We start from the raw sequence: 26,556 nt of genomic DNA on the forward strand, positions 1-26,556 counted from the left end.
ATTTTACTTTTAAGTCAACCGCCGGTTTATGTGCGCTGCCTCTCGGGTTGTTTCGAAAGCGTTTCTGTTTTTATTATTTCATATTTTTAAAGCGAGAAACCAGCAAATATGGTGTTTATAAACGTAAATGTTTCCTTATTCTTCTATTTTTTTATTTATCCGTGGACAGTTACAAGTTGATTAAAGTGAAGCTTTTACAAGGGCATACGAAGGACATCTGGACTTTGCGGGCACTCGGCAGAAATGTGCATTTTAGTTAAAAAAATTACCGCTGTAAGAAACGCCCATCTGTAAAAACTGTGTCCAGCGTTGGAGACACAAGGTCAACTTTAGTCTACACAACACCGTGCATTTAAAATAACAGAAAAGAAAAGAAGGGCCAGTGGAAACTGTCAGCGACGTGTCATTTAAAGCAGCTTTGGCATTAAGATGTCCGCCCTCATTCTAAGCACCGACCGTGGTAGCACCAGCAGATACGACAACAGAAACAGAGGCATTCGCTGCCGCGCCAAAGATCACACGGTTTGGCAAAGCGGAGAAAACACGAGGACCGAACCGAAGAACTAGACAATGTAAGCCTCACCCTCACTCACTATCAGCCCCTCACCCTCAACCCCTCACCCTCACTCACCCTCACCCTCACTCACCCTCAACCCCTCACCCTCACTCACCCTCACTCACCCTCACTCACCCTCAACACCTCACCCTCACCCTCACTCACCCTCAACACCTCACCCTCACTCACCCTCAACCCCTCACCCTCACTCACCCTCACTCACCCTCAACCCCTCACCCTCACTCACCCTCACCCTCACCCTCACTCACCCTCACCCTCACTCACCCTCACTCACCCTCACTCACCCTCAACCCCTCACCCTCACTCACCCTCAACCCCTCACCCTCACTCACCCTCAACACCTCACCCTCACTCACCCTCAAACTCAACATACATACATACATACATACATACATACCCTCACTCACCCTCACTCACCCTCAACCACTCACCCTCACTCACCCTCAACCCCTCACCCTCACTCACCCTCACTCACCCTCAACACCTCACCCTCACCCTCACTCACCCTCACCCTCACTCACCCTCACTCACCCTCACTCACCCTCACTCACCCTCACTCACCCTCACTCACCCTCACTCACCCTCACCCTCACTCACCCTCACTCACCCTCACCCTCACTCACCCTCACTCTCACTCATCCTCACTCACCCTCACCCACCCTCAACCCCTCACCCTCACTCACCCTCACCCACCCTCAACCCCTCACCCTAACTCACCCTCACTCACCCTCACTCACCCTCAACCCCTCACCCTCACTCACCCTCACTCACCCTCAACCCCTCACCCTCACTCACCCTCAACCCCTCACCCACACTCACACTCACCCACCCTCACTCACCCTCACCCTCACTCACCCTCACTCACCCTCACTCACCCTCACCCTCACTCACCCTCACTCACCCTCACCCTCACTCACCCTCACCCTCACTCACCCTCAACCCCTCACCCCCACTCACCCTCACTCACACTCACCCACCCTCACTCACCCTCACTCACCCTCACTCACCCTCACTCACCCTCACCCTCACCCTCACTCACCCTCAACCCCTCACCCTCACTCACCCTCAACCCCTCACCCACCCTCAACCCCTCACCCTCACTCACCCTCAACCCCTCACTCACCCTCACTCACCCTCACCCTCAACACCTCAGCCTCACCCTCACTCACCCTCAACCCCTCACCCTCACTCACCCTCAACCCCTCACCCTCACTCACCCTCAACACCTCACCCTCACCCTCACTCACCCTCACCCTCACTCACCCGCACTCACCCTCACCCTCACTCACCCTCACCCTCACTCACCCTCACTCACCCTCAACCACTCACCCTCACTCACCCTCACCCTCACTCACCCTCACTCACCCTCACCCACCCTCACCCTCACCCTCACTCACCCTCACTCACCCTCACCCTCACTCACCCTCACCCTCACTCACCCTCACCCTCACTCACCCTCACTCTCACTCATCCTCACTCACCCTCACCCACCCTCAACCCCTCACCCTAACTCACCCTCACTCACCCTCAACCCCTCACCCTCACTCACCCTCACTCTCACTCATCCTCACTCACCCTCACCCACCCTCAACCCCTCACCCTCACTCACCCTCACTCACCCTCACCCACCCTCAACCCCTCACCCTAACTCACCCTCACTCACCCTCAACCCCTCACCCTCACTCACCCTCACTCACCCTCAACCCCTCACCCTCACTCACCCTCAACCCCTCACCCTCACCCACACTCACCCACACTCACCCCCACTCACCCCCACTCACCCTCACTCACACTCACCCACCCTCACCCACCCTCACTCACCCTCACCCTCACTCACCCTCACTCACCCTCACTCACCCTCACCCTCACTCACCCTCAACCCCTCACCTCACTCACCCTCAACCCCTCACCCACCCTCAACCCCTCACCCTCACTCACCCTCAACCCCTCACCCTCAACCCCTCACTCACCCTCACTCACCCTCACCCTCAACACCTCAGCCTCACCCTCACTCACCCTCAACCCCTCACCCTCACTCACCCTCACTCACCCTCAACCTCATGCTAAAGATTTACAAAAAAACCCATAAACAATTCTAAAAGCACTAACTCTAATGCTGCGAGCTCTTGGGTTTTTTTTCCTTCTAATTTTGCTGTAGCTACAATGAATTGCTCAGTTATACTTTAGGAATCTAAACATGATTAGGCAATGTGACCAAGCCGGCTGAGGCTTCTTGCTATCTGATCTTAGATGAGATCTTATCAGAGTGGGTAATTTGTTTTTTGGGCAAGCCCAACTCCGTACTTGGGTAAAGTTGACCTTTTCACGCTACCCGCTTGGGGGGGGGGGGGGGGTAGGGGGGGCGAGGCGAGGGAGGTGCTGGTGTGTATTAAACCTACATTCTCAGGTTTTACAGACAACCAAAGCTTTTTGGAGTTATAAAGCTTCCTGAACCAAAGGAAGGTTTTAAGTCTTGGCCTCCAGGCAGCTTTTAGTTCTCAGTTTTTGAAAGACTTTTTAATGACCATACCAAAAACGTAGAGGGGCATAGAGCCCGCCTATTGCATCCAATTTGGATGGCTTTCTCGTCACTCTACTTTGCTTGGTCAATCAATGGCTTTCCTTCCTCCTCCTGTTTTTGACCCTCGACTGCATCTTAGTTTCTTTACCACCTTTTTTGACTAGTTGATTTGTTTCCTTCCACTGCTCACATTTAGGGAATTACGTTTTTCTGTATTTAGGCACTCTCTGAGGGAACATGTGTTTTTCATTGTTCTCTCGTATGCTGCTTTCTCTGCCTCCGATATAACCATGCTCTTGCGCTCTTTGTTACTCTCCTGCAGCCATGCTCTCCCCATTTGCAGGTTTTGCCGTTCTGAACAAGCACTCTGTTTTGCCCCCCCATGTACGCTGCTATTCCCATGCCAGCTTTTTTTTTAAATTCCTTTTCTGCCCCCTTCCTGTTGCTTAGCTCTAATCTCATTCCCCCACTCGCTCGTGTTTTGCTTCCAATGCCCTGGCTGCTATAAAATAAAATACTTTACTTTTATGTTTTTTGGGGAGGGTGCCAGGTGGACTCCGAATCCCCCCCCGACTCACCATTTTTAGGTTTCGGCTACCGTCCCACTGCGTAAGCAGTGGGTAGGCGGAGCCGAAATCTTTTGTTAGTAGTATAGGGGGCCTGAACACGCCCCTCTTCTCCATTGGCTGGCCTCGTAAATGCTGGCCAGCCATTGGAGGAGAGGAGCGTCACTGAGTTCAGGGCCCGCCTTGACGCGATTCGGGGGCGTTTCCGTGCCTTTTTTTAAGTCACGCCCTCTCCTCTTCCCATTGGCTGGAATTTTACCTTCCAGCCAATGGGAAGAGGAGAGAACGAAAACACGCCCCCCAATCACGAAAATGGCAGTGGTTTCTCCGAGGCCTTTCTGCCTCGGAGAAACGTGGTCGTGGAGGGCTCCTCTCTTGTCAAAGTTTCCTCAGCTGATACGAACAGCTGCCGCTTCCTCTGCTCTCCTCCAACTGCTGCCACCTGCGAGAAAATTAACTGCGCCACGGGCTTCCGACTCACAAGCACCACCGCCTGCAATGTCACGTTGCGTTTTGTGACGGACAAGTACTTCTTTGTATGGCTGCTCTGCTCGGGCAGCAGTCCCAAGTTAATATTTAGGTGTTTTTTGGGTTTCTTTTCCCCAGGCTCTTACGCTGCCCGTTTTTGACGTCCGGCTGTAGCGCCAGGAAACCTTTAGTAACCGGCCACCGACAGAGCAGACCGCACCCAAGCGTCCGCGTTCACTTCCTGGTGTGCGGGAGCCTAATCCTCTGCGGCAATCATGGAAGGTGCACGGCGTAATCCAGGCCGCGGCGCCTTCGTTCAGGCATCCTGAGTGCCGCTCAACAGCAGCTGGAGGATCGAGCTGATGAGGAGCAGGCGGGATTCCCTCAGCCGTGCAGCGAGGACTCCCAACAGAAAGCGGCGCCGGAGTTGTCCGGTGACGAGCGCAGCGACGAGGAGCAGCTGCAGCACTTGCGGGGCGCTGTCCCCCAAACCAGCCGCGCCTGCCCGGCCTGCCCCCTCCTCAGCCTCATCCGCTGCTCATAAATGGCATCGCCGGGCCCCTGCACCCCGAGCCCCTGCAGCCTCCTGCCGCTGGCCTGCCCAGGGGCATGGCTGCAGTGAACATGATGAACAACCTCCCTGGAGCTGTGCACGTAGCCCCCCCATCCGGCCTCCGGGGGCTCCATCGCACAGGTGGCACAGGCGGCGGTGGCGGCCGCCGCGCTGGGGTCGGCCGTGGGGCAGCCGCATCACGGTTCCGAGTGGTGAAACTGGACTCTAGCTCTTAGCTCTTCCGCAAGGGCTGCTGGACTTGCACCGAGTACTACGAGCGGGGGCAGCCTGTGGAGGCCCCTCACAGGGTGGTGGAGAGTGTCAGGCAGGCGGCCGAGGAGAGGAAAAGCACCAGCGAGAGCTCGGCCAGCAGCACTCTGAGCCACTATACGGAGTGCGCAGGCCCCGGTCTGCAGCAGGGGTACTCGGAGCCCGGGGCTCAGAGTGCCACCTTGCCAGCACAATCGCACCCGCCTGAAGGCGGCTGTGGACAGCAAAAACAAGGCTACCAACCTCCATTGAACCCTTCGGCTGGTCATAGTATGGGGGCCGTGCCTTCAGTGCACCAACAACCCCCCTATTCACAGCCTGTACAGACTCTGCCCCAGCAGCTCCACTATGCAGCCCAGCAGCAGATTCTCTCCGCCCTCATCGCCATGCCGGCTACTCAGACTACTGTTACAGGGAGCGTGGCTGATTACTTGCAGCACCCCCATAAGCTGCAGACCTTGGTAGGGCCAGGGCTCCTGGGCATAATCTTTTGGCACACATGCAATCCACAGCCGCACAAGCACAATCCACGGCCTCTGCTATGACTGCTGCACATGCACCCACGATGATGCCCACGTCAGTGGTCACCAGTCAGAATGTGCCCCAGCAAATAAATCTCCCCCTTGCAACGCCCGTCAGTCACAGCGTGGGTCAATCCTTAAATCTGCCCACTGCGTCGCAGTCCAGTCATAATGTGGCAGTGGGTCAGCACTTTAATCTGCCCTCCACGGCGCAGCGAGCACCAGCAGCTATTAACCAAGGAATGCCCTCCGTCATGCAGCAGAGTGCCCCCACTCTAACTGCACCTCTCCTGCAGCCGCTTCAGCCCCAGGGGGTGCCGATGGGCCCGCGGAGCCTTCCTCAGTAACTGGTCATGGCAGCGCAGAAGGCCCCCGTTCCCGCAAAACCCCAGGCTCAAGGATTGGAACCCGTGCTTCAAGGAATGAATAATCAGCAGATCCCGGCTGTTGGCCCAATTGCCCCTGCCTCAGCCGCTGTTAGCCAGATCAGCTTGACAGCTTCTGCTGGTCTGGGCCCCGCACCTGTCATGTCCCAGCCCCCCACTGTACACCCCCCACTGTACACAACAGGGCTCAGGGTGTTGCTCACTATCCTGCCAGTGTACCGGTGTCTCAGCACATACCACACCAGATACCTCTTAAGTTCTGCTCAAATCTTTGCGCCCTCGCTCATCCAGTCAGTGGCAAATCGGATCCCAGATGCAAGGCGTCTCATGGAGCACTCGGTGGCCAGTTTGCCACAGTCCATCATCGCTGAAGGCATTTCAGGAATAGGTGGTTCAACTTCTTTGGAAGGGAGGGGTGGCAGTCTAGCGGGTCCGGCTTCCCTTGAAGTCCTTACCTCTGGTCGATGGCGAGGATGACAGGTAAGGTCATGTGATGGCCTTGGTGTACCCCCTACCCTTTCACAATTTGGTTGACTCAGTGATGGCGTGTCCTGTGACTTCGAAAACACTCTCTAGTACTCACCTTTTGTGCCTTCTGTTTTGTGCTTACAGTATTGAGGGGAATTGAGCATCTTGCTGTGCATCTTGCTATGCATCATGGTTTTTAATTTTGTAGATCTGAACCCTAATTTAATACTACTATGTTAAAAAAGATTTATACATCGGTTAACTTTGGACGGCACTTTTTGGATGTCCTTAACTCCATTTAAACTGCTTTTAGAAACTGTGTGTCTTAAAGCACACGTTTCCGTAACTGCTACGTACTACTGTGTGTTCGTGATGCGACACAAACTTCCAGAAGTAAAGTGCAATTTCTCTTCGACGAATTCCAGGTATTTCAAGCAGGGTCAAGAGTGTCTGAGATGGTAGGGTACAGCTGCCTGTTGTTTGCTCATGAGTCTGTTTTTTCTCCTGAACTTTTTCCTAGTTATTCATTTCTATCCAGGATATGAATCAATGTATTTTCTACAAGGCGTACCTCCAGTTCCCCACCAGCCCAGCTCTCATTCATGAACTCAGACCGGTACTTTATCTCCTCATCCGCTCCTCTCTGCCCCTCATATCTCATCACAGCGCCCGCTCTTTCACCCTCTTTCAGATTTCTCCCTTCGCCTCCACGTGCTCCCTCTGCCCTCTCTCCTCAGAGTGCACGCATCCCTCCTCACCTCCGGTTTCTGGAGTTCCCCTGTTCTCTACTTGTCCCCAGCCCTCTCCCCCATCTTCCATCCCTCTGATCTCGCTTCTCCACACTCTTATCCTCTCCCTGCTCCCCTGGATGTATTCCTCTCTCCTGGTGTCGCTGCTGTTTCTTCTCCCTCGCACCCCTCCGTTCTTTCCCTCTCTTCAGTCCTATCTTCGTTCTTTCTCCTAAACTCGCCTCCACCCCCTCTATATATTCTGCTCTGTCTGTACCCTCGCCCCTTCCATCTCCCCTTCGCTTTCTCATGTCCCTCCTTATGCCCTGTACCCATCCCTCAAGCCTTCCCTTCCCCCTCCCCTCTTTGCTGCTGCCCTCAACTCCCCCTCTTCTGTCTCTGTCTGCCCTCTCTTTTCCGGTCAGACCTGTCCCTCTCCCCCTCTGCTCACTGCCCCCCCCCCCGCTTTTGCACTTTCCTTGCTCCCTCTTTCGCCTACTTCTTTTCTTCTCCTTCTCTCACTCTCTCATACTCTCACACTCACTCTCAATCTGTTCTTGTTCTCCACACCTCTGCTATCTCTCCATTCCATGACCTAGAACCCACTTCCGGCTCTCTACCCCCGCAGTTCTCGGCTCTTGCTTGCTCCCGCTGATCTACTGTTTATCAAAATAATAGTTTGTCATCAGTTTATTAAACACTATAAACATAAAAAGCATATATTCTCAGTTTATCATAAAAATCGACATCATTTACAAGTTTGCATAATAATTAACGACGCTTCTAAAATGAATGGCAATTTTACAGATAAGCCATCTTTCTCTATTCTTTCTCCGACTGGTCTGGTCGCCTCTGCTCGTCTTCGTCTCGTCTCTCACGTCTCAGTTCTTTCCAATCCCTCTCTGTTGCCTCTCGAATCACCCTCCTTCCGCCTGTCTGTTCCTTCTCCTCCATCACTTGTCTGCCCTCCCTAGACATGAACTGCCTCCCCTTCTTCTCGCGGTGCTCTTTCCCTTCGCTGGTGCTGCTTTCCTCCACCTCTGCTTGCTCTCCCTCTTCGCGCCGGCTCTCCTCTTGGGTTCTCTCCCTTCCCTCCACCCTCCTCCCCCGGCTCTCGCCGTGAGTGGGGGGCTCTGTGTGAGTGGGGGGGCTCTGTGTGGATAGCTTTTTTTGTAGGTGGCTCTGTCTGTGTGTGGGTGGCTCTGTCTGTGTGTGGGTGGCTCTGTCTGTGTGTGGGTGGCTCTGTGTGTGTGGGTGGCTCTGTGTGAATGACTGTGTGGGTGGCTGTGTATGTGTGTGGCTCTGTGTGGGTGTAAATGCAATAGGTCATGCATATGCGAGCGATTAAGCTATTGGCTTTGTACATGACAATGCCATTTATTTAACAATTAAGCTATTGGTAATGTAAATAACAATGCTATTTATGATTTTTTTTTTAAAAAACAAAAAAAATGTCATGAACAATGCCAATAGCTCTACCTTTAATAATGCCGAAACCATTGCATTGTAAATGCTTGTTTAGGTTTCGGCTACCGTCCCACTGCGTAAGCAGTGGGTGAGCGGAGCCGAAATCTTTTGTTAGTAGTATGGGGGCCTGAACATGCCCCTCTTCTCCATTGGCTGGCCTCGTAAATGCTGGCCAGCCATTGGAGAGGAGCGTCACTGAGTTCAGGGCCCGCCTTGACGCGATTGGGGGGCGTTTTTCTCTCTTTTTTTAAGTCCCGCCCCTTTGTCCTGGGCCGCGCTGTCATTGGCTGCCGGCCCGGGACACCCCGTAACGTCATTCCCCGGGCCACGCTGTGATTGGCTGGCCGGCCCGGGATACCCCGTGATGTCATTTCCCAGGCCGCGCTGTGATTGGCTGCCGGCCCGGGACCTGACTTTTTTTTAAAGGCGATGGTTGGTGCTGCAAGACTGGTTAGGTAGAGTTATGTTTCTGCTACATTGGCAGACCACGTTAAAAATGTGTCTCCTGTGTCAAAAAATAACCCTTTTAAAATGGCAGTAAAAACCAGAGATTTGATTGGTTTAAGAATTGGAGAAGTGTGCTCCTGCCACAGCAACCCATGCTTGCTGCAGGATGTCGGTGTTTGTGCTGTGATCATGTGGGCTTCTTGAAACTCGGCGACTCGACACAGAGGAGCTCTTGAAAAGTAGAGGCTTGCTAACATTGTGTGTCCTCCGTGGGAGTGAAGCCGTTGTCGGTATTGCATCTATTTAAGCGTGTGGGGTGCAGTGCTCGGTCGAGGCAGTCACTTTTCTTTCAGAGAGGACATGGTATACGGGATCGCTTGTGCCCTGTGTTTATTTATGGAAGGATGTGTGACTTCTGGCTAACAATGGCTCATGTTTGTGTTGAGAATCTCATCCACACATGGCACGTCCTACAAGCTAGCGGGGCTCGTCGTGTACATTTTTCGTTATCTCGTGATTTTTGGTTTGGAACAGGCGTCCAGCGAGGCTTAGGAATTTGCCTGTGTCTTGTGCACCAAATTTCAGAAGCACAACAACCCACACACAGTTGCATATGTAAAGTTGTCACGTGCACATCCGGCAGCCATCTACTTTAGTATATACAGTGCAGTAATACCACCTCTGTACATTTTATTGACACTTCAAATAAAGCACAGAGGGTCGCGCCTGCGGCGTTCGTGCAGTGCCATTGTAGGGTAACAGACTTCCACAGACCAGGATCTCCTGTTTGTATCCGCCTGTGCTGCATAACTAAAAGCCAGCGGCGGATTTAGCTCAGGTGCTTGCCAGCTCGGAGCTCTTTGTGATCGGAATTCCCCTTTTTTTGCTCACAGCTTTCAAACTATTCACTAGCTGACCACCGATATAAAGGGTCTCCCGTGCTTTAGAATAATATAATACGGAGCATGCACAAATGCAAGGACTCTCAAGGTCCACATTCCTGCACAATTATTATTTATTTCTTCGGTCCTTTGGTTTGACCCGCCAATTATCCCTTTTATCTCGTTTAACCCCCTGTCCGTTAGCAGTGGATTGTCGAATTCATAATTTGTCAGCTGTGCATTAAAGGAAACATAAACACAGAACCTACAGGGGCGACGGGGTTTCCGGCTTGCTCCTGCAGAATGTGAGTAGTTGGGTGCGTGATGCCTTTGATGTTGTTCAAGAGAATGGAAATTCCTGATAAACAATGCAAGTGTGAACTTTGAAAGCTTGCAACGTAGGTGCTTGTGGCTTATGGGAATCTGAAATATCTAGTAGCCTCCTAGTGTGCATTTTGGTGTGTGATAAACCAGTTATGTAGGTGCCTGCTCTGAGTTTTTCCCTTTCGTACATAATTGCATACCGACTTGACGTCTTGGCTCCAGTGGCCAGACCGTGAATGCACAGCTTGACACATCCTTTATTAACTGTCTCATCTTAGTGCTTCAAGCGTTGTAAGGTCAGTGGCCTCATTCTTGGTTAGAATGAGCACCAGTGTACCTGCAGCCTGTCTTTCGTTGAGACGCCTGGATCGTCAAAGGTATGTAAGTGTTGCTTTTATTGCGGATGGTCAGCTGGCGTTAAGACGTTTTGTGGAGGGGTGAGTTGAGAATGGAGCTGACATTTTTTTGAGCATGGCTGGACCAAGCAGTGGAATTCTCTTCTTCGAGTCCAGGAAATGTCTTAGAATTTCGCTTAAGGACTATTGAGGTTTGACTAAAGTCCATTTCTGCACAGAGTTCTACACTTGTTTTTTTTTTCACAATTTGTTGTTTTGCTGAAGTTTACATTCTTTTGATGTTTTATTATAACTTGCCTCCATTTCGTCTCTGCCACTGTGTGTGTGCAAATGCAATAGGTGTCGCATTTGCGAGAGATTAGGCTATTGGCTTTGTAAATGACAATGCCATTTATTTATGTTGTCAAAGCCAGCACAGAAATAAACATGTTGTCATTTACAATGCCAATAGCTCTAACTTTTCCAAAGGCGAAACCGTTGCATTGTAAATGCTTGTTTAACTTGCTTTCGCGTAAGAGTTATAAAAGACTTGTTAGCCCACTGGATTTTATATCCCCTGGACGTTGCGGTAAAGTCCCCCCTTGCCTGGAGCCATCAGATGCTAACACAGAAGAAAGATGTGGTGTGTAGAGCCCCCGCCTCTTCCTGCCTCCTCCAAGTTCGAAGGAAAAAAGTGACCATCTTGGATTAACACTGCATTGTTTGTGAGCTTCAAAGAAGTGATACAAGAAACTACAAACAACGCCCAAATATAAATGAAAGAAGTTGGTGAGATTATATATTTTTTATTTGTGTTACAATTACATTTCTGTGTGAAGACAACAAGGGAAACCAATCAAGTCAACCAAGGACCATGGGAGCAGTTACTTTTAAACAACAGTGGTCCCTTTGAATGAAGAAGGTAGAGAAGAATAAAATATAGACAGAATCGTAGCTATCTTTGTTTTGACATTTCCAGCCGGACAGAGGTCTGATATTTACTTATAAATCAATGCGGAGGTATTATACAATAATACACAAAGTGGGGCACATAGATACAAACACACAGGGGGCTTTTAGGCAAAAGCTTAGGGTTAGTTGCACTTAGGATTATGATGATGTCAGAGTACAACAAAAGTAAACCACAACACCTTTACATATTTAGTAAACAGATGTAAGCTTGTGTAAGGTGTTTCAAGCATGTCTCTTGGGAAAGGACATTGAACTGCAAAGACCAAGGGGCAATGCGCCTCAGTGCCGTGCCCACTGTAAGAAAGTGGCTCTGTATATACTGGACCAAAGTAAGGTACAGTGTGCACAGAGTCCACAGTCCCCAGAGGTATGGCAGAGGCTAAAGTTAGATATAACCTTACTCCCTAAAGTGGTACCTTGGTCGAGCAGTAAGACAGTATCAGAGGACAGTGTAAAGCATTTGTTGTACACACTCAGCAAACTGTCTCATACACTCAAGCACTGAACTCTAGGCCAATTGTCTTGTATATAAAAATATATAGTTACTTTATTTTAGAACCACAGTAGGTATCATACATACTTTCTCAGAATGAGATGTTGCAATAGAATACTTTCAAATAGCAGTTGACTTTTAAATGCAACACAAATTTAAACACAATTTAATATTGAGCTCAATGGAAGTTTTTTAATGAATGCAGTTATATCACTTTACGTATGTTTTTCTAACTCAGGGCTGTATCCTGGATTCAGCCCTTGTTCATTCCCTGTAAACAGTTGAAAGAAATAGTTTTTGTTATACAGGCGACTTTTAAGGTATATTTGCATGTTTGAAAAATTGACATTTAGAAGATTTTCTGGTAAAAACCAGGCAATGTATTCCTATGGAGGAAATTGGGTTAACAGTAAATCACGGTTATAATTACTTTCTAGGTTCAGTGCTGGGATGAAAGGTACAGCACTGAGATCTCTCCTGATTGCAGGTGAGTAAATTCGTTTTTGAAGCTCGGACGATTTTTAAGGAATATTTGTAAGTTTGGGAAATCGACACTTAGACAAAATATTCTGAGTGAAACCCAGCCAATGTTACCCTATGGAGAAAATCAAGTTATTGGTCTTTGGGTAAGTACTCGGCTGGCAAAGTTAAGGTTCTGGGGGTAGACTCAGGGGTTTCCCAGAATCAGGTAAGTACAGTTGTTACACCCTCAGCGGCACAGGGGCAGCCGGGTGCAGAGTGAGTAGGCCCAATGTTATCCTAAGGAGGATAGGGGGCCGTCGGTTGGTGGCTGCTAGCAGGTAGACCACGCGGCTGTGGGAGCTGAGCTCCTGGTCACTTACACGGGGCAAGTGGGGAAGTAGAGTTGGGTAGTTGCTGCACTTCCAGCGGCACTCCGGCAGCTGGGTGCAGGGTGCCTTTGGGCCTCCGGGCGCCTAATGTTATTCAATGGGGGACTTGGAAGTTGAACAAAGACTGAAGGCTCGGAGACGGAGAGTCTTCAGGTGCGACCACCACTTGAAGAGGTAAGTTGGGGTTTTGGAGGATAGGTAGACACCCAGGAGTTGGGCACAGGGGGCCGTGGGGTGCCGGGTGCAGGGGTGTCTTTTGAAGTCAGGAAATCTTACCCTCAACTGGTCGCAGTTGGAGGGTCCCTTGTGAGGCTGCAGGCGTCATCAGGATCGTCGAGTAGAGTCCTTGGGCACTGGATTCCGGGTCACAGTCGCCGGGGAGATGTCCTCATGGTCTTTGTCCTCTCAGGCACGTGCCAGCTTGGCGGGTGCAGAGAGTGCTGGATTCGGGGTTCCTGGCTGGCACAAGGGTTTGTTGCTGTTTGAGCAGAACCACTGCTCATGGGAGTCCCAGTCTTTAGATGAGTAAGGCAGGCAGGTCCTCCGGGGTTTTCGAGTTTTCTGTCCACAGGAGACGCCGGGGTTTTAGCAGGAGCAGGTTCAAGGATCAACAGGCCTGTAGGGCTGGGGCCGAGTCAGTTGGTGTCGTCCTCTTATTAGCAGCTGCACGGCAGGTCTTCTTTCTTCTTGTTCTTCTTTCTTGTTTTCAAATCGGGATCTGAGGAAGGAAGGTTCAGGGTGCCCCTAAATACTAAATTTAGGGGCGTTACAGATAGGGCAAGGGCAGGGACCAATGGGTCCCTGTCCTGGGGTGAGTACACCCCCCATCCTGCCACTCTCCAGTGAGAGGGGGGCAGGGGCGTAGCTCTGATTGGGTAGGGCTCCCCATTCTCAGGATGGCGGTAGCCCGGAGTTGTGCTTCACCTCGCCTCTCCCTCCTGTCAGGTGGGGTTGGCAGAGGCTGGCACACCCCCTTTCTTCACTTAGGTTTTCCCGCCAAAGTGGGGGTCAGAACCGGTGGGGGCCAGTTGCTGAGTCCAGCAAATGGCCTGGAGAAGCTCACAAAAGCGGCATGCCTTTGAAGCCAGAAGCGATGGTGTACCAAATGCGGATATATCTCTACAGGAGGGAGGAGAATGTCCATTTGATGAGTTGACATTGCACATAATCTGTCTAGAGCAACTGGTAGATTCTTTTGCAGTGAAATGCTTGACAAAAGACGAGGTTACCTGCTCTGTACTGTTGAGAATAAACAATGTGTAAGCAGTAAGCTAGATCAACTGCCTAGGTGGACTAAGTCCTATCTGCTTGCTGAGTTTGCCAAGTTTTTTTGGCTTTTCAGTCTAGACAACTGCATTTTGTTGATAGAAGAAAATCTTTTAGGGATGAAGAATGAGGTGGTGGAGACCCTGCAAAGTGTATCCGTTTGCCTCTTATTTGATGTGGCGTGCAATCCTGGTTGTGGATGTGTTCCTCCAAGATGTAAGGAGAGCTTGCAATTACACTTGTCCCAAGTTTACCACAAGAGTGATGGATCCGGTGAAGAGATAGGAAATAGATGTGATCCTGTTGACTGGTTTCCAGGTTTGATAGAATTGTCCTGGGAATATCCAATCCTTCCCCAATCTCCGTCCATTCTCACAGACTGTGTTGAATAGTCACACTGGCTACTTTTGGATGGTTACCTGCGCCTAGTGGCATGACAAATTACATTGCAGGTGGTCGATTCTGTGACTTTCAGAACGCACTGCAATTTTTATCCAACAATTCTGGATGGACAGCACAAAAAGATAAAGATCTACCTGGAGACTGTGGTATAAGTTGGTATCTGTATCAGTGTTTTGATCCCATGGGGGCTGTGGTTATCTGAAAGAAACCGGTTAGTGTTAGATTACTTACCTTAGAATATTCCCAGGCGTCAGACTGGATCCGGAAAGTTTTGCGTAGCAGTACCCCTGCGAGCGGTAGGTGTCGTCTGCGGCTCCGCGTCAGTCGTCGGCGTCGTGATCGCCGGGATGATGTCGTCGGAGTACTTGGACGCCGCCCTCGCGCGCTGATGTCAGTTCTTCTTTTTTCCGCGCTAGCAAGCGCAGATCCGGGAGGAGCAGTACTGTAGTCAATTTTTTATTAACTTTTGTGATCTCTTTTGTTCACTTTTTGCGTCAACTCTTGACTCGCGGTGCTGATAGGGATGCCTGGTTTTACACCTTGCGAGGACTGTCACCGCCTGATGTCGGTGACAGACCCCCACCGTCGGTGCCTTTATTGCCCCGGGCCGACCATGATGACAAGTCGGGCCTTGACCTCGAAGGCTAGACAGGAGCAGTCCCTTAGGCTGCTCGAGCTCGTGCAGTCGGGGCACTCAAAAAAGAAATAGAAGAGGCGTCATTGTTTTTCCGACTCCCCCCCGACGCTCGCGCGACGCGGCCGGTGGTTCGGGCGACACTGCCCGCGTGGCTCCGCCACAGGCGCCGCGTCCAGCTCCATATCTGCCAGTCCCTGGGCTGCACGGACAGCGGATGAGATAAGTGCTCTCCTCCCTGCCATGAGGTCGCACTTCCCTCCATCTGAACCTGCTGAGGCGCCTTGGGGCTCGCGGGTCCGACTGGGAGCCCTACCGGCGCCGTCGGGTGCTTCGGCCCTGCGCCTCCGGTCCCGACGCCGCAGGGCCCCGCAGAATCCAGGCCTGGATCCGGGACGTCTCCAGTCGACCTAAAGACTCCTCCGCTGGCGCCGGCCCCAAAGGTGTCGCTCCCGGCGCCGTCCTCGGACGACGACGACGTCTGGCGTCGGACCGGCGCCACTTGACGTCGATGGGTGAAGCCTTCACCTACGATCCGGCTCCATCATTTTTGCCTGTTTATCAGGAGATGGATGATGAGGACTGGGAGGGGTCTGAGGACCCTCTGGCACAGCAGTGCCAGTTGAACCAGGACTGGGCAAATGAGCTGGGTGAGGCCAGTGGTCTGGACACTTCGCCCGACACTGGATTCGTCTCTCCACCCTCCGTGGCTTTGTAGGAGGGGCCTGCTTACAGCTTGGTGTTAAACAGGGCGGCCAAGGCCTTGGCTCTTGAGCTTCCTGTGGCAGCTGTGAGGACTAACATCCTCACTGAGGTGCTCAAACCCCAGGCAAGTGCCTCAGAGCTTCTACTGCCGTTTAATGAAGCCCTCTCCGACGTTCTGATGGATACCTGGTCCAAGCTCTCCTCAGTCCTCCCTGTGGATCGAAATGTGGCCCGACGCCGCTGACTGGCTCCGGGCGACCCCTGCTTTCTGTCCACCCACCCCACCCGAGAGTCTGGTAATCCAGGCCTCTACGTCCCAGACCGCATTCTCGACTGCTCCACCGGATCGGTAATCCAAAAGGTATGATCAGTTTGGGAAGAAACTGTTCTCCTCTGAGTTTGGGGCGGCGGTTTGTCAAAACCGCTTGCCTTTTGGGCCGTTACACCCACTCTCTGTGGGATACGTTTGCAGAAGTGCTGCCACAGTGTCCGGAGGAGCCCCGAACACTGCTCGCCCAAGCTTGGCGGAGGGGCGGGATACAGCACAGTACTCGATCAGGTGTGGACTTGACACCACAGACTCGCTGGGTAGAGCGATTGCAACCTCAGTGGCGGTTCCCCGCCATGCCTGGCTGAGGTCCGCCAACTTTTCGGGGGATGTCCAGGCCCCGCTCATTGACATGCCCTTTGATGGGCGTCACTTTTTTGGCGACAAAGCGGATAGTGCGCTGGAACGTTTTAAGAACTCCAGGGCTATGCCCAAGTCCTTGGGCCTAGGCCAACGCCAGCAAACTTCAATTTTTCGCCCCTTTCGTGGCCAGGGAAGGGGCACCCCCACACGTCCAGCCAGCCAGACCGCAGAACTAGTCTCAACGCGGTCGCGGACGTGGTTACCGCTGCGGCAGTGCCGGGGGACAACGGCAAGGTCAGTCCACACCCGCTCCCGCAGCATCTGCCCCTAAGCCTTCCTAGTCCGGCATTTCAGGCCCATTCGACACCAGTTGTGGGCAGGGTTTGCCATCACCACCTCCACCATCACGTCAGACAGGTGGGCGCTGCAAATCTTCCGAAGGGGCTCCTCCCTCCCCTTCGAGGCGACCCCTCCACCCATGCCACTGCAGTACCACCGCGTGTCGGGGGATCACTTGCAACTTCTGCAGGAGGAAGGCTTAGCACTCTTGGGCAATGGGGCCATTGAGCGCGTCCCTGGGCCAGAAGTAGGACGTGGGTGCTATTCCCACTACTTTCTGGTACCCAAGAAGGGCAAAGGAGGTCCACGCCCTATCTTGGCCCTACGGAGCGTCAACGGCATCCTCCGGTAGGAGAAGTTCAAGATGCTGACTTTGGCTCAGGTCCTAGCTGCCCTGGACCCAGGAGACTGGATGGCAGCATTGGACTTGCAGGACGCGTATTTCCACATCTTGTCCTGCCAGCCCACTGGGGCTACCTGCGGTTCACGGTAGGCCACAAGCACTTTGTTTACCGTGCTCCCCTTCGGCCTTACCATTGCCCCTTGGGTGTTCACGAAAGTGATGGCGGTGGTCGCAGCTCATCTGTGCAGATTAGGGGTTTCAGTCTTTCCCTATCTCGACGACTGGTTGTTGAAGGCGGGCTCGCCCCAGACAGTCGTCTCCCACCTCCAGACTGCGGCCGACCTCCTGCACTCGCTGGGGTTCTCCATCAACGTGCCAAAGTCACACCTGTGCCCCTCTCAGAAGCTCCTCTTCATTGAAGCGGGTTTGGACTCGGTGCAGTTTCAGATTTTTCCCCCCCGAACAGCGGGTTCAGGATATTTAAGCTCTGATTCCGATCTTTCAGCCTTTATCCCGAGTTTTGTTCAGGTTGACGCTGCGGCTCCTGTGGGTGATGGCCTCCAGCATCCTTCTGGTGCATCACGCCAGGTGATGGATGCGAGCTCTGCAGTGGGACCTAAAGTTTCAGTGGGCACAGCATCAGGGGGATATATGTTGTTAGCACGCATACTATTACCACGCATACCATTAGCACGCAATTTTTACAACGCAAAATCCCTTACAACGCATACCTTTACAACGCATGACATTACATCGCAGATACTATTACAACGCACACCATTTCAACGTTCATATAGGTAAGTATATAATTTTTTAAAATGTAATTAATAATTTTTTTAAATAATTTAATTATTTAAATTAAATGTAATTAAAGAAATTGTAAATATATATGTAAAAAATACCCCTGTACCCCAAAACCCAAACCCAGCCCTTAACCCCAAAAATACCCCTGTACCCCATAACCCAAACCCAACCCTGAAACCTAAAAATACCCCTGTACCCCAAAACCCAAACCCAGCCCTGAAACCTAAAAATACCCCTGTACCCCCAAACCCAACCCTGAAACCTAAAAATACCCCTGTACCCAAAAACCCAAACCCAACCCTGAAACCTAAAAATACCCCTGTACCCCAAAACCCAAACCCAACCCTGAAACCTAAAAATACCCCTGTACCCCAAAACCCAAACCCAACCCTGAAACCTAAAAATACCCCTGTACCCCAAACCCCAAACCCAGCCCTGAAACCTAAAAATACCCCTGTACCCCAAAACCCAAACCCAGCCCTGAAACCTAAAAATACCCCTATACCCCAAAACCCAAACCCAGCCCTGAAACCTAAAAATACCCCTGTACCCCATAACCCAACCCTGAAACCTAAAAATACCCCTGTACCCCAAAACCCAAACCCAGCCCTGAAACCTAAAAATACCCCTGTACCCCAAAACCCAAACCCAACCCTGAAACCTAAAAATACCCCTGTACCCCAAACCCAATACCCCTAATAAATGTTTTAAAAAAAAGATAAACTTACCTATACTTACGTTGTAATGGTATGCGTTGTAATAGTATCTGCGTTGTAGTGTAATGCGTTGTAAAGGTATTCGTTGTAAAGGGTCCTGCGTTGTAATAGTTTCGTTGTAACAGTATTTCGTGCTAAAAGATGCGTGGTAACAGTTACATACCCATCAGGGCAACCTGTCCGACCACATCCTGACCTCGGAGGGCACTGCGAGTCAGTTGCAGTGGTGGCTCACGAACCGCGATTGGGTCAGCGGCAGATCCCTCTCCCTACCCCAACCGGAGCACGTAGTGGTGAAATATGTGTCCCTCCTGGGATGGGGGGGGGGGGTCCACATGGGAGAGGGGGAGATCAGAGGCCTCTGGTCTCTGGCGGAGTCCTGGCTCCATATCAACCTTCTGGAGCTGCGGGCGATCCGGCTTGCACTGAAGGCATTCCTTCCCTCTGTCCGGGGAAGTATAGTGCAGGTGTTCACGGACAGCACCACTGCCATGTGGTACTGCAACAAACAAGGCATGGTCTGCCCCTCTGGCAATGGCTGGAACACCAGGGCGTCACCCTGGTGGTTCAACACCTGGCAGGTTCTCTGAACGCCAGGGCGGACGAACTCAGCCGCCGGTGCACGCTGGATCACGAATGGCATCTGAACTCTGGCTTGGCACAAGGTCTCTTTCAGCAGTGGGGAGAGCCTTGGTTAGATCTATTCGCCACAGAAGAGAACGCGCAATGTCATCAGTTCTGCGAGTTGGAATTTCCAAGGCGTCACTCGCTCGGCAACGCTTTTCATCGCGAGTGGAGCTGCGGTCTGTTGTACGCCTTTCCGCCTATACCACGTCTGCCCAGAGTGCTGAAGAAGATAAGGCGAGACCGGGCCCAAGTCATCCTTGTGGCTCCGGACTGGGCACGAAGATCCTGGTATCCCGAGCTACTCAGCATGTCAGTTGATCCCCCGATTCGTCTGCCTCTTCAGGAGGACCTTCTGTCGCAGCAGCAGGGGACGGTCCTCCACCCGAACCTGTCCAGTCCCCACCTACATGCATGGAGATTGAGCGGTGGCAGTTGAGGCCATTTGCCTTGCCTCCTAAAGTCTGTGATGTGATTCTGGCAGCCAGGCGTCCCTCCAAAAAAATGTAGCTGCAGGTGGAACAAATTTGTGGCATGGTGCACAGCAAAGGCCCCCTTTCAGAGGTTCTCCTCTTCCTTCTTTCTCTTGCCCAGCAAGGCTGTGCTCTGGGCACTATCAAGGGCTACCTCTCAACCATTTCAGCCTTCTTAAGGTTTCTTGATCAGCCTTCTCTTTTCAAGTCCCCTGTTGTAAATAGATTCTTGAAAGGCATCACACACGTTTCCTCCTGTTCCCTTCGTGATGCCTCAGTGGGACTTGAATCTGGTTCTAAAGTATCTGATGTGCGCCCCCTTTGAGCCACTTCATAACTGTCCTCTTCGTCTTTTGACTCTTAAAACTGCATTCCTGGTTGCCATCACCTCTGCCAGGAGAGTGAGTGAGCTCCAGGCTCTATCTTCTAAACCTCCTTTCCTCTCTGTCCATCCGGACAAGGTTGCTCTGAGGACTCATCCTTCTTTCCTGCCCAAGGTGGCCACAGACTTTCATATCGGGCAGTCCATCACCTTGCTGACCTTCTTTCCGCTTCCGCATCCCTCGAAAGAGGAAGAGAGGCTTCACCGTCTTGACCCAAAACATGCGCTCTCCTTCTATCTGGATCGCACACGCCAGTTCCGGTTTGGATGACCAGCTCTTTGTTGGTTACGTGGGCGCTAAGAAGCAAAGGGCGGTGCACAAGCGGACCATCTCTCGGTGGGTCATCTTGTGCATCAAGGTTTGCTACTCTTTGGCGATAAAAGAGCCTCCTGTTGGGCTGCGCGCCCATTCCACTCGTGCCACGGCGGCTACTACTGCCCTGGGTTGGGGAGTCCCCTTGCAGGACATCTGTCAGGCAGCTAAGTGGGCCCCGCTGCACACGTTTGCTAGGCATTACTGCCTGGACAGCCAAGTCCGGAGAGATGGCTTTTTCAGCCGTTCTGTTCTCCTGGACTTTCTGGTGTTATCTTGGTTTGCAGACCCATCGCTGGGGTATCTATTCTAAGGTAAGGAATCTAACACTAACCTGTTTCTTTCAGATGCTCAAATTACTTACCTTCGGTAACTATATATCTGTAAGAAACAGTGTTAGATTCCTTACCGCCCCATCCATCCTCCCCGTTCTGCGAACTGATATCTAGGACATCCCTTTCAGTGCCCTAGTTTCATGGCACCAGTGTCGGTTTCTATCATGGCTCAGCGTTCCTGGCGCGGAAAGCTATGTACAGAACTGACGTCAGCGCGCGAGGGCGGCGTCTAAGCACTCTGACATCATCCTGGCGATCACGTCGCCGACGACTGACGCGGAGCCGCAGACGACGCCTACCGACGTGCAGGGGTAATGCTACGAAAACTTTGCGGATCCAGTCTGGTGCCTGGGGATATTCTAAGGTAAGGAATCGAACACTAACTACTGTTTCTTACAGATATATCGTTACCAAAGGTAAGTAACTTGTGCGTCAATGTTGTGATTTTTTTGGTAAGATTTGGCAATGGTGGACCTGGCATATAGAGCCATTACTTACTGTATAGGGATTTCACTGGGACACCATCTGATGCAAGGTGACTCATCTGTGAACAATCTTTGTGTGGTAAGCTGAGGCCCTTTGCAAAACTTTATTGGGGATCAGATTATTGAGGCATCTGGACCTGAGTACTCACAGTTTTAGGATGTCAATTTGATGCTGAACTTGTTTATTTCTTGGCCTCAGAATTAGTTCCTGTCTTGTAAGGAGCTGTAAGCACAATTAGCTGCATTGTTGTTCTTCATCTCTTGTAAAAGGGAGCGTAGGTCAGGAAGTTGAATTTGTCTGGTAGAATATTTACCCCAGATGCAGTAATGTTTACCGATGCCAGATGAACAATGTCTAAAACTTGGACCCTGTCTTATCTGGCCTTTACACATTTCCCAAAACTTTGTATAGCACAATGGTTGTGGACATCGGAATTTATGAAGGCAGAGCTCTGCCAATTGGGGATGCAACTGCTCTTGATCTCAGATAGGTTACCCGCCAAAGCAGTGTCCTCTCTGAATGTAGCCAAATGGGCTTGATAGCTGCTGGCCGATGCTGTTGTTGATGTGTCCCACTATGGGGACCACTCTGAGAGAGAGAGAGGCCATGGTTTCCAGGGCCTTTTTATTGGACAGCAGTCTGGAGAACATTATAGAGACAGCAGACTGTTCCACAGTCTCTACTTTTCAGACATGAAATTGTAAGCTGGTGATGGGCATGCCTTCTCTGATAGTGAGTACACTTCAAACATGCATAATCCTCACCTCTGGTCCTGATGTAGAATTACATTTTCCCCAACTACCTTAATAAAAAAAATATATATATTAAGCACATGGAGGTGAGCATTAATCCTCCAAGCTCCTATCTATGATCTGATACTCCCAATCCTAGGAACAATGTTGAGTCGTAGGGATTCAAATTTGGATGATTTGTTGGATTTTTTTTATATTTACAGATCTCTTGTTTTCCGCTAATGACTGAGTTTGCTGTTTGAGGTTTCTACATGGGTGTCATTCACTTTATGAGGCAGGTGTTGACAAAAACTGAAATTATTTAGTCTGAATAATCTCCTTTTCAAAAGCTGATAGCACAAAGGATAGAGAGATTGACACGTGGAGAGAGAGATTATATTTGGGACTATGTCTTGTGATTGGCACTTTGTATTGTTGATGACCTAATGTCGTGCTTCTGGGTTATGTTGTTTTGTTTGTATACATGATGGTTGAAGTTTAGCTGTGAATGCTGATGGATAAGAAATAATGAATTGTTGATTCATGATCCTCACCTGTAACACAGTTTCGGTTCTATTAAGGATATAACGTTTTTAATTCTTGTTTGCCTATAATCTCAGCCTCAAATAACAAACCTGTTGTTCATCAGACAATTGCTTTTGATGTTCATAAACAAAGATATCACTGCCTTGGTGCAGATTTCCAGAACACATTTCAAAAGAAAAGTAAATATTTTGAAAAATTCTTTTATTGAAAATCATGCCAGAAGGATGCAACATTTATTATGTTTACAAAGCTATTAGATTTATTTGCTGTTGTTATAATATAATTTTCACTAAAGTCAGCTTCAGTTATTTCTCACAAAGGAAAGCACAGAACAAGAAATAGTCCTCAAAGACCACCCTTATCATAGAAAAATGTAGACATTCCTGATTTCAGAATCTGTCGCAGAATACAGGGCAATGTCAGTAATGTATTTTGAAGGAGTTGTATCTCTTTAATACCTTGAGGCGGATTTGGGTGGTGGGGGCCCTTAAGGACACTGAGCCCTGTCCTAAACCCTTGGATTACCACTAGCAAATGGTGGAGCTGGCATTTAGCATCACGGGTTAACTTATGTCTGAAAACTGTGCCGTCTCTGACATCAAAAGAGGCATAAAGATAGATTAGATGGTTCCAGAATAAGTTTGACTGGCCACAACTAATGGGCTCTATGATAAGAGTTAGGGAACCTATTCCTTTGGGCTTGAAATATAGTGCTAAATTCTCTCACAAAACCAGGTAAGCTATGGGTAGGTATGAGTAATGCAGGCTTCCCACAATTGCAGATCTGTAATTTTCCCTGTAGGTCATCAACCCTCTTGTAAAACAAATCAGTTGTCTAAGGTTTGGTTCTGGTCAGCTGGGCTGCATGGCCCTTGCATCCACCAGTTAGCTCACTTCATAGGGAAGACCACCTGGACTTTGCTGCTGTCCTGTTAAGGGCCATAATGTCTTTATAATTGGAATTACGACACCTACAAATTGTGTATTCCATTAGCTCTCCCAAATAAGCTAGAGGACATTATATGAGGAATCCCAAGTACACAACTTAGCTTAGAGAAGGGTCTCCACTTTATATTACATTTGGTTTGGCCTCTGGGAGAACACCAGTCACACAACTCAGGATACCAGGTGTCGCATTTCACCACTTAAACACATGTAGAAGTGACCCCAATTGTTGGAGGACTAAGTAGGTTTGTTTTTAAGAGTGAGGGCTTAGATAGAGACCAAGATGCAGTTTACAGTCTCTCCTGTCTTGTTAATGAACACATCTGTGGTCTGAGTTTACAAAGCTAAATGTGAAAATAAAAAATACCGGAATTGTAGCTCTTTTGTGAGTGCTGGAGAAGTAATACAACTGAAAACAGAAGGGCTGGGGGTAAATGGTAGTTTTCATTCTGCTGCATCAGAATAAAGGCAAAATCTACTGAAAAGTGATCAATCCAGGGTTACAAAACAATCTCCTTTGTAGTATAGATGACTGGATTGATGAGGTGCTTAGAAGTAGTTTCCGTAGATTACTTCTTGGATATAGGAAAAAATAGAACATGTATGTCATGAGACCAGTGGATTGCTAAATTTACCCCACTGTCGGCTTGCATACTCCCAACTCACCAGTGATCCATATGATGCAAATTTTGTTTCCATATAAGTGGAACAATTGAGGCCAACCTGTTGAATTGGCCAAGATGATCCAAGTTGTAGTATGTCAATCCTAGATGAATACATTCTTAAGAGATGATTAGATGTATCTGAAAGAGACACGTTAGTGATAGATTCCTTACCTTAGAATATCCCCAGGCGTCAGACTGGATCCGGAAATTTTTGCGTAGCAATACCCCTGCGCGCTGGTAGGCGTCGTCTGCGGCTCCGCGTCCGTCGTCGGCGTCGTGAGCGCCGGGATGACGTCGTCGGAGTATATAGACGGCGCCCATGCGCGCTGACGTCAGTTCTTCTTTTTTCCGCGCCAGCTAGCGCAGATCCGGAAGAAGCTCTACCCCCAGTCACTTTTTGACTGAAATTTTTTTTGATCTTTTTGATCCTCTATTTAGTCGATTCTCGACTATCGGTGCCAGGGATGCCCGGGTTCAAGCCTTGCTCGAAGTGCGGCCGACTCATGTCGGTCACGGACCCCCATCGCCGGTGCCTGAAGTGCTTAGGCCTCGACCACGACGATCGAACCTGCTCCGACTGCCGGGCCCTGACGTCGAAGGCTAGGCGGGAGCGGTCCCGCAAGCGTCTCGAGCTGAGGCAGTCGGCCCCGCGCCGCTCCAGGTCCCGGTCCCACGGGAGGTCGAGGGACAGGTCGCGAGGTCGGAGTCATCGACGTTCCGGGAGTGGACACCGATCGTCTGGTTCCAAGTCCTCAGGTAAGAGGCATGAGAGGTCGGAGCGACACCATCGATCCTCCGACCCGCCCCGTCGCTCGCTCGATGCGACCGGGGACTCGGGCGACACCGCCCACGCGGCTCCGCGGGAGTCGCAAGCGTCGCCGCCTGCCCCACACCTTCGGGTCCCTGGGCACGGCGCGTCGCAGGAGGAGGTCGAGAGGTACCTCATGGCCATGAGGGCCCTCCCTCCTCAGTCGGTTCCCGTGGCGCCTTCGGGCCGATCGGCTCCGTCTGGAGGTCCTTCCGGGTCGGGCGCTTCGGCCCCGACGACGTCGGGTACTTCGGGCCCGGCGCCGCTGGCGACTTCGGTCCCGGCGCCGCACGACCTCGCTGGATCCGGCTCCGGATCTGGGACCTCGCCGGTCGACCCTACGACCTCGCCGGCGCCGTCCCTTCAGGTGTCGTCCCCGGCAGCCGATGTGGTTGCCGCCCCCAATGTTTCCTACGGTCCTCCTCAGGAGTCGGAGGGGCGCCGCTGGGCGCCGATTCCGTCGGCCTTCGGAGAGTTCTATCTCCACGAGGAGGCCCTGGCTGTTAATCCTGGTCTCCAGGAGCCGGGTGACGAGGAGCAATGGGAGGGGTCCGAGGACCCTCTGGCACGAGATTGCCAGTCACATCAGGACTGGACATATGAGCTTGGGGAGGCCAGTGGTATTGACACCTCGCCAGACACTGGATTTACGTCGCCCCCGACTGTGGCTTCGGAGGCGGGTTCTGCTTACAGTGTAGTGTTGACGAAGGCAGCTAAGGCCTTAAACCTTCAGCTCCCCGTCGCGGCCGTGAGGACTAATCTCCTCACTGAGGTCCTCAAACAGCAGTCCGGCTCCGCGGAGCCCCTCCTGCCGTTCAACGAGGCCTTGTGTGACGTTCTTCTGGGCACTTGGTCCAAGCCCGCCACAGGCCCCCCTGTGGACAGGAACGTGGCCAGACGCTACCGCCCGGCACCGGGCGACCCTTGCTTTTTGTCCACCCACCCCACCCCCGAGAGTCTGGTCATCCAGGCCTCCAACTCCCAGACCGCATTCCCGTCGGCCCCGCCCGACAGGGAATCCAAGAGATATGAGCAGTTCGGGAAGAAGGTCTTCTCGTCTGTGAGCCTAGGGCTACGGTCAGTAAATACCAACTGTCTCTTGGGCCGCTACACCCACACTCTGTGGGACACGGTTGCGGAGGTGCTGCCACAATGCCCTGAGGAGGTCAGGGCTAAACTCAGCCAAACCCTTGCGGACGGCCGAGATGCGGCACGTTTTTCTATCCGGTGTGGGCTGGATACCACGGACTCACTGGGCAGGGCGATGGCAACGACGGTGGCGGTTCGACGCCACGCCTGGTTGAGGTCCGCCAACTTCTCGGCCGATGTCCAGGCCACACTCCTGGACATGCCGTTTGATGGCCGTCGCCTCTTCGGCGACAAGGCAGACCATGCGCTGGAACGTTTCAAGGACTCCAGGGCCACGGCCAAGTCCTTGGGCCTTACGGCCCCACGCCAGCAATCGGATGCCTTTCGCTCCTTTCGTGGCCACGGAAGGGGCGCCCCGCCACGGACCGCCAGCCACACGCCGCAAAATGTCCAGCAGCGCGGTGGCGGACGTGGGAACCGCCGCGGCGGTG

At 51.5% G+C, this 26,556-nt stretch overlaps 1 protein-coding gene and 1 pseudogene across 1 annotated transcript in view; both read left to right on the forward strand.

Moving 5' to 3' along the window:
* LOC147710591 (CDK5 regulatory subunit-associated protein 2-like) overlaps positions 1 to 26,556 on the forward strand; it is an 883,251-nt gene that overhangs the window by 375,908 nt on the left and 480,787 nt on the right. The gene's annotated exons all lie outside the window — the stretch shown is intronic.
* On the forward strand, positions 430 to 6,346 carry LOC147710592 (TSC22 domain family protein 1-like; annotated as a pseudogene).

This window comes from Lissotriton vulgaris, chromosome 5 (assembly GCF_964263255.1).
Source record: "Lissotriton vulgaris chromosome 5, aLisVul1.2, whole genome shotgun sequence".
NCBI classification, from domain to species: Eukaryota; Metazoa; Chordata; class Amphibia; order Caudata; family Salamandridae; genus Lissotriton; species Lissotriton vulgaris.